Below are 9,175 nucleotides of genomic sequence, written 5' to 3' on the forward strand. Positions count from 1 at the left end.
CCCAGAAACTGCTGTTGTGCAGAAGGGTGTCAGAGGTACCTGCTGTGTCCTATTCTCAGGACTGCCTTAGAAAACAGTGTAGGCATTGGCCACTTATGATTGCATAACATAATGGTTTGGAGAGCCCACAGAAAAGCCATGATTGACTCAGCTCCAAGCAGTGACTTGCAGAGGGGCCATACTATAACCTTGTGTTACATGCATAGTGACTATGTGCATAGGACCAAAAGAGTTGAAAGAATTACCATGAACGGCCTTTGACTTCAAAAACAGGAACTACATAAAAAAAAGAGAAAAATAGGAAAGAGGAATGAAAATATAGCAGGCAAAGGGGCAAAAATATTTATATGGTGTGGAAATTGTTTTAAGATGTCACATTAGAGGCTCTTAGTAAGCTGGTAACAACTATCACAAAACTTTAAAAGGAGTGAAATCACAAGTCAGTTATAGTAAACAACATGATGAAGAAAGACTTTAAAAGTAAAAAAGAAAAAAAAAAGACATTCATCCAAGTGAGGAAAAGAGATAATAAAAACTGGTAAGTTTAAAGAAAACCACAAGGAAGCCCAAAATATTTTTAGGAGCAATTTACTGAAGGCATAAAAATGCTTCATAAAAAAACTCCTTTAAAACACCTCAGAAGTAGGAAGGCTGCCAGCTAGTTAGTCAGGCAGATATATGATCAAGATGTAAAAGGAATGCTCATGGAAGATAAGGTTGAAAATGTTTAATGAATTTTTCCACTACTGTTCATGGTGGAGGATCTGAGGGAGGCTCAGGCACCAGAGCACTTTATATGGGATAAGAATATGATGATCTATCTCAAACTTGAACATTAGAAGAAAATATTAAAAAAAAAATTACAAAATAAGTTGTAACAAATCAGTTTCCAGAACTAAACAGCATTCATCTGGGACACTCAAAGGAATTCAAGTAGGAAATTGCTGAAGAGCCAATTTCATTTCTTGTCTTAAAACATACACCAGCCTGAGTTTGTGCCAGACTTTGATGCAATTTTTTCTAAAATACTTGTTGACATGAACCTAGGAAATCTGTTTTCTATCATAGATAAACTGGTAGAAACTACATTAAAGAACAAAATATATAGACTCAGAAATCAGCAAGGTACATTGCAGAAGGGTCAATATGGTGGAAAACCATACTTCATAAATCTACATTTCTTTGAAGAGTCAATTAATATGTAAACAAGGATACTGTAGTGCAGTAGGAATATGTGGATTTCTTAAAAACTCTCTCCATAAGGGTTTTAAAAACATAATGTTTGCCTGGAGGAAGGTGGAGGTTCTGTTATGAATTGAAATTTTCCACAGTGGTGGGATTTAGCCATGGGGCTCATAGGGATCCATGTAGGCATTTTTTGTGCTCAAGAGATTTGCAAATGGTCTGGAAAGATCATTATATTGATACCAAATTATTCAGGACTGGAAAAAATTAAGATAGCTGTGAAGAGTTATGAAGTGATCTCTTTTACAACTGGCTTACATATAGAGTGGTAGACAAAATGTAAAGTGAAGTGCAGTGCAGGCAAATTAAAATTTATTTTATTTAAACATATGCTCAAAACAAGGTTTTTATACTCAGGAAAGAGATGGGTGGAAAGTTCAACGTAACAGTCTGTGGAAATCATGAAGACAAACAGATCTTAAGCACCAAAAAAAAATGAAAAAGAACAAAGAAGTCAGAAAACAGGAGTACATTGTTCACAAATGGTTACTACATCCCCATCATTGTGCATAGGTCTGCTTGCTTTATCAGCAAACAGCTTTAACAGAAGTAGAAAAGCTGCAGCAAAAGGTAAGATCACCACTGTGTTGCAGCTTACACATAAGAAAACCCTCTACAAACCACCTCCTCTGTAGTAAAAACAGTGACAAAGGAAAAAAATGATGTGAAGAAGGAAAGCAGGCCATGATTTTGCACTCTTCTAAATACAAGACTTGCTAACCCAGTGAAATGAGAAGATATTATTTTTTAAGACAAGTGAAGGTCAAGATGTAAGTAAATTCTGCAGCTCATAACCAAAGAATGTACAGGTTGCATATGAAAGAACTGAAAAAGAAACAACTGTATGGAAGACAGAGCCATCAGGCTCACTGTTTAATAGGGACTATAGCCCAGCTGCACCCTTATAGGCCAGTCAGTATTTAAATTGCTGGTTACATGAAGCTGGGAAACTTTATTCTTGTACGCTTCCTTTCAGTATTTACTGTCAGAGACAGACTTTCAGACTAAACAAGTTTTTTATGTGTCCAGTCATCCTTATATTACAGTAACACAGGTGCACAAAACATGAAACTGGAAGAAACCATTTGAATCACTGAGTCCAGTCCTCAGAAGGACAGGCCTCCAACAGCAGCTGAGCTCTGCCCAGCTCTGAAAGGATCTACTGCATCAGCAGCCTCCAGGAGCTGTAAAAATATGTTTAAAGCATAAGCATACTTATGTTTAAACCATAAGCAAAAGTCAAAAAGACACAACTGCAGTGCATTGCCTGAAGAGAACAGGAGAGATGAAGAGCACCACCTCTCTTCTACATCCCTACCCTAGCAAAGTAGAATTCAAAACCAGATGATACTACATGACACAGGAGAGAAAAAACCCAGAAATTTTTTGCTGATCTAAAGTGGCTGAAAAAAAAATCCCCCCTTGAAATGCATCAAGTCTTTTTTTCTTATATTCCAAAAATACAGATGCCACGGTTAAAATGTCTGATCTCACTTTTTCCTTTCTCTGTTGAAATTTTTGTTTGGGTGCATCTGGGTGACTAAGGCAAGAGAGATGCCAATTTCTGTAAAAGGAAATGGAAGTGCTGTTATTCAACTCTGCTATACGATCACTAAATCTTAAAGCTTGTCTCATAGTGGAGGAGCAGTGAAGCAGGAAATTGCTAATGCAAAGTGTATAAGAGAAGATCCACTACAGCAGGATTCAGGCTTCATCCCAAAAGCCACTGTTGCAAAGAAAAAAAGAAGAAATACATGAGCAGAGGAGAACACTATGAAAACTAAACAGTTTTCCAAAGTAGCAGGAAAAAAAAGAAGAAAAGGACCCAAACTAATCATTTTACTACTGTAAATTAAACTTAAAAAGTTTGTATTATTAATTTGTGTGCAGTGACCAGTCTTCAGTATTGCACACAGCTGACACACAGCTCAGCTCCCCAGAACCAAAACCATGTCAGTTTTAAAGTAGCTCGCTGTCCCTGTGGGGTTCGTGTGACCCTGTATGCAATGCTGATGGGCAGTTCTGGGGTGTTTCTGCAGACTCACTCAGAACATATAATTCTTCAGTGCAATTCTGTGTGAAGAGGTAAGTTTCTTAGATCCCTGCATAATCCAGGGCCTTTAAGCACCTCCTTTAATTCAGCTCACTTATGCAGTAACATACATCAATGGTACTATTAGTACTATTTATATTAGGCACTATTTAAATGCTTTCAGAGTTACAGTTTGTATACCTTCAGATATGTGACCAGCTGTGTCTGGCAGGTATAGTCAGGTACAACTATGTAAGATGACTGGCAACTGCAGCTGTGCATCTGCAGAAGTCTTCACTACAAAAAGCCCATGTGCAGAGAAATTATGTCATCTTTTTTCTGAGGTAAGAAAGATTCCCAATCAAAATTGACTTCACACTATTTTCACTACCCAGCTGCTGTAGTTTCTGTGGTGAATGTTTTCATCTCTTCATGACACTGCACAGACCACTCTGTAAGCCCAAAATGGAATCTTTCATATCTCAGATTGCCTCTGGTGTCTTCTCACCAAAGGGAGGCTGGGCATCCTTCTAAAACCCCGTTTACTGGAGATATATGCTATGAGCAGAAGTTTATCTATATTTTGGATTAACTGTAGTATCACTTGGGGTTTTTTTGTTCTTTTTAATTTTTTTACCTATTTATGGAAAAACATGGAATCCTCCACAGAAATAATTTGCTAAAAAATTCAGCCTTCAGGATGTAGCTGCAGCCACAACAGACAGTTTTCAGAGTATTTATATCTGTGTTATGGCAGTACTTTAACAGACCTTAAATATAGAACCACATAATGCACAGTGCTTCACTCTCAACTGTGTGATGTGTTCATGTGTTTTAATACTTACCATGTAGAGAGATTCACAAATGTTAAACAACTCATTCTCACAACAATAACTAAAGCAGAGAAGTCTGGCAAGGGAATTGCAAGTTGGAAAATGTAAGGGCTTGAACATACTCAAATCTCAATAGAAAAACAAACTCTAGTTTATTCAACATAAAGCTATATCTGTCTGCAGCCTTAAGGTTAAACTGTGGTTTGTACCCGTAGAAAGCGACTAACCTGGTGCACTGTTATGCCAACAGATGTTGCTATAGGTGAAATTTCCAAAGGTTTTGTTGAGCTTGTGATACAAAGCAAAAAGCTTCATATTCTTCATACCCCTCTGAGCACAAACCAGAAGCATTTATTTCCAGAGGGACTGTTCAGTTGATCCTTCACTCTTAAATAGTGTTTTCAGTACAGAGGGCCAAAGATACAAAATGGATGTAGTTTGGACAGTATTTTCATAGTTATCGTTTCTTAAGGGCAGCCATCAGAACTCTGACCTGCCAGCTTTCTTGGCTTCACAGTCAAAGGACTAAGGTAGAGATCTCCAGAGAGCAATTCATCTTGCATAACTCAAACATGAAGATTTAGAGCTCTTTGACATTTGATTTATCTTTGTGACAGCAATTAGACACTTACTTAAGTCAGAGTATATTGTGGTTTCAAGATGCCATATTTATCCATCAGCTGAAGAAGAGAGGACAAAATAGATTAGATCCTAGCTTTCACACAGTCAAAGTTGGAGAGTGTGAAACCCATTTCTTGTGTCTTCTAACTTGCTGGAATCATTGACTGTGGATTTTAAATTACGATATCTAGGCAACCCATTGCCTGAATTTGCTTCCAGACACTAATATCCCAACTTTAAAGCCCAAATTACTTAATGGTCAAAAAGGCCTGAGGTACCAATCTGAAATCACTTCAAAGATCACACCACAGAGCCTTTCATTCTTCTTCAATACGAATGTTAAGCAGTCATCAGTTAAGGAATGATGTAAAGCTCTTGCTCAGATACAGGCATGTACATCATGTCACCACATGTATATGTGGAACAAACCAGGAATATTTACTGTCAGGAACAAGCAGTTATTTTCAAATGCAGCCAAGGTGTTTTCAGCAGGGGAATTACTCACATGCTGTTTTATGTAAACAAGCAGTTCTTTTATAAGCTCCCTGGGATAGTTATCTATTCTGCTAAGAAGCCTGTACACCTCAGCCACCCAGTTAAAAATAAAAGAAGAATATAATGCACAAAGACTTCAGGGGCACTTTTGCCATCCTAATTCTAGGCAAAACAATTTCCCGTTCAGTGTTTAACACAACAGATTTAAGTGAGTGAGTAGTGTAGTCATACACCTGCTCTAAATACCACCTTGGACTCTGCCACAAGCCAGTACCTGGAAGTTCCCAATTTGGGGATTTCTGTCTTGGGTCATTTATTGCTCTCTTAAACTGAGATGCCCTAGTAGACATGAAAATAAACAGATGCCATGACAAACGGTCCAAATATGGCAAAAACCAGTGTGCTGAAGCAGCAACTCAAATTTATGTAGCATTTGGCCTCTTCTAGAAGAGGAATAATAGATGAATCAATTAATAGACTAATATTCACTGTGTAGCTCTGCTGACAATCTTTCTTCTAAGTCAACATCCTCACAAGGGGAAGCAGAGGGGTAGGTACAGCTCTCTTCACACTTGTGACCAGTGACAGGACTTGAGGAAACAGCACGAAGCTGAGTCAGGGGAGGTTTAGTTTAGATATCAGAAAAAGGTTTTTCATCCAAAGGGTGGTTGGGTCTTGGAACAGGCTCTTGTGGACGGTTCTGTGCAGCTCCAGGGGTTGGACTCGATGATCCTTCTGGGTCCCTTCCAACTTAGGATATTGTATGATTCTATGATTTTACTGTTGTCAATAAGTAAACTGTGTGACCTGTGCACCATTTGGCTGTTATATGCTGCCCACTTCACTCATCTATTGTACTCACTAGCAAAAGCCTGAAGAAAAATCATTCCACTTGTATCTATTTCTTATTCACAATTCCCACTGGATCCTCAGCTGTCAAAACATCCCTGTGTTTGAAGGTATTCAAGCATTTCTGAACTCAGATTTGAATTTTCTCCTGTGTTAATTACAGGAAAAACATGCTGAGCTGCTCTTCAATCAGAAGTCTCCTTTTTGCCCCAGGAGAATGTGTGACATGCAGCTTACGACACAGGAAAAGAAGTCACAGCTGTATTTAGCACTTAAATGAAATAGAACTTGCATGTTTCAGAGACCACTGCAAAAAAATTTAAAATAATCTCACAGGACCAAAAAACATAACTATAATCTGCAGAAGTAGCATAATGTTGGCCAATCTTCACTCATCTTAGCTTTATGCTTTTTTCCACGGAGAGAAGTGACAAAATTCTGAATTTCCCAGTTAGCAAACTTGCCAATGACACCAAGCTGTGTGGTGTGGTTGACATACTGGAGGAAAAGGATGACAGGCATGAGAGATGGGCCCATGAAGACCTCATGAAGTTCATGACCTCATTGGGGCAATTCCAAGCACAAATACAGACTGGGCAGAGAATGACTGAAAACAGCCATGTTGAAAAGGACTTGGGGTCCTGGTGGATGAGAGGCTGGACATGGCCCAGCAATGTGCACCTGCAGTCCAGAAAGCCAATTGTGTCCTGGGCTGCATCAAAAGCAACGTGGCCAGCAGGTCGAGGGAGGTGATTCTGCCCCTCTACTCCACTCTGGTGAGACCCCACCTGGAGTACTGCATCCAGTTCTGGGATCCTGAACACAAGAAGGACATGGATCTGTTGAAGCAAGTCTGAAGAAGGGTCAGAAAGATGATCACAGTTCTGGAGTACTTCTTCAGGATGAGAGAGCTGGGGTTTTCAGCCTGGAGAAGAGAAAGATCTGGGCAGACCCTAGAGCACCTTCCAGAACATAAAGGGGTCTACAAGAGAGCCAGAGAGGGACTTTTTACAAGGACATCATGATAAGACAAGGGATGATTACTGCAAACTCAAAGAGGGCAGGTTTAGGTTAGATATAAAGAGGAAATTAATTATTGTGAAGGTGGCAAAGCACTGGAACACGTTGCCCAGGGAAGTTGTGGATGCCGCGTCCCTGGAAGTGTTCAAGGCCAGGTTGGATGGACTTCTGAGCAACTTGATCTAGTGGAAGGTGTCTCTGCCCATGACAGGGAGGTTGGAACTAGATGATCTTTAAGGTCCCTTCCAACCTGAACCATTCTATGATTCTATGAGTGTATTTCTATGATCCTACTGCAGGTACTACAGTGTAGAGGTGAAAGGAAAAGAAAAAAGAGATATAAGCCTAGGTCCAAATAAAGAGGTAACAACGCAGCAATGAGATGGGATGTGGCACTGTCCTTGCAAGGGAAGAGAATGGAGACGGACAAAGCAAGCAAGATGAAAGCAAAAAATAGTTTATGATTGTAAACAGCTTCATTGTAAAGGGAAGTGAAAAGGTCATTGGACTGGAATCAGTGACTGACAAAGATGAAAGAGAATGCTGTGTGATGAAAGGATTCCTATTATTTGTAGCAACAAGTTCTTGAAAACGAGAATACTGTAGTCCTGTGTATGTGCTGATGCTAGATGAGCTGCTAGTGAAAGACTGTATGAAAGTGACTCTACTCAAGGAGAAACAGGGCAAAAAAAGATTGAATGAAAAGACTAGTGCATGTATGGAATTGGTGCTAAACTTCTTAAAGAACTAGGAAAGTAGGAAAGTGTCTGCTACTGTATGCCTTTATAAAAGTGTTACATCTGTTCATCAGAGCACACTGCAAAAGAGGCCATCGAGAAAGTGCTACAAGAAATCAAGAACTGCAAGAAAGTAAGAAGCAAGAGTTTGTACAAAGTTCCCAAGAAAACAAGTTATTCAATCCACCACTACTAGAAGGTCAGCCTGTGAGAAGGTGTTTGTGGCTTAGCAAAAGGTGTGGCTAATGTTTATGGCTTAGCAAAAATATGTCTCCATTGATGCTGGTAATGAGATGTTGGTTTGGAGTCAATCATCCTGCAAACCCATGGAAAGAAGGTATGCCAGGCTACTGAAGAAAGTCTCATGGAACTGGCAGGTAATTGCATGGGTTCAGATGTAGTCCAAATCTTGTTACAAGGGTTTCTTCTCAAGTGTCTGTCTGAATTCCACTTCAATTCTAGACAAAGAGAAGAGAAAGAATAGGGAGCACTAGGAGAGTAAGAGTAAGAAAATAAAAGAATAAAAAAGAGTAGTACATAATGAGAGAAAAAGACTGTAAATGTCTTCAGAGTAAGCAGAGCTGTGCAAATGGTGGTATTGCCTCCTAAATAGCTCAGTGGTAAAAATGTGAGGAATTAGTAGGTAAACTCAGTCAAGCAGCTGTGGGAGCAGGTGAATGAGGAAGGGACACAGGAGAGGAACTGCCTGCAAAAATGCTGAGTCGGGGAGAGAATACACAGTCTAGAGGAGTCTGCAGATTGCTCTCTTGCCTTCCTCTACTCATAAGCCAGAGCTGCAAAGTCTGAATGAAACAACCCCCTCTCCTTTTTCATCCCACAGGAGGAGCTGCCAGAACAGCAGGTGTTTCAACGTGTGCAGGTCCTGTAGGTCCTGTCACTTTCTTGTAGCCTTTCATGAGTCTAAGTTTGCCTGCATGTTCGTGCTCACATAAAACAGGGGAATCAGACTCCAAAGACAGTCATCTGTCTTAGCTAAGCTAAAAGAATGAGAGATGCTAGCTAAAACAATGCCTGAAGGTACAGTGAGATTAGTTTGTAGTGCTGAGCCTCAGCTGGACTCTCTGGAAGCTGCAGCCTCTGGGTAGTGTGGCTCTGAATAATAAACAGGAAGAAAACACAGAGGTGTCAGTAAGATTTTCGCCTTACAGAAAATGTATTAATTGTGTCAGCTAGCTACTTCTGTGCTGTACTGAAAGGGTGGTGAGACCATCTCTTACCATGGTGCTTCCAAACCATAAATTATCTGAAATGCCCTTGGTTGACTTTGCATAGAGGTAAGATGTTCTGTCCTGAACACAGAGACTGACACTGAGTCCTTTCCC

The sequence above is a fragment of the Manacus vitellinus genome, unplaced genomic scaffold (assembly GCF_001715985.3).
Source record: "Manacus vitellinus isolate BGI_N305 unplaced genomic scaffold, ASM171598v3 scaffold_3_pilon, whole genome shotgun sequence".
Classification (NCBI taxonomy): domain Eukaryota; kingdom Metazoa; phylum Chordata; class Aves; order Passeriformes; family Pipridae; genus Manacus; species Manacus vitellinus.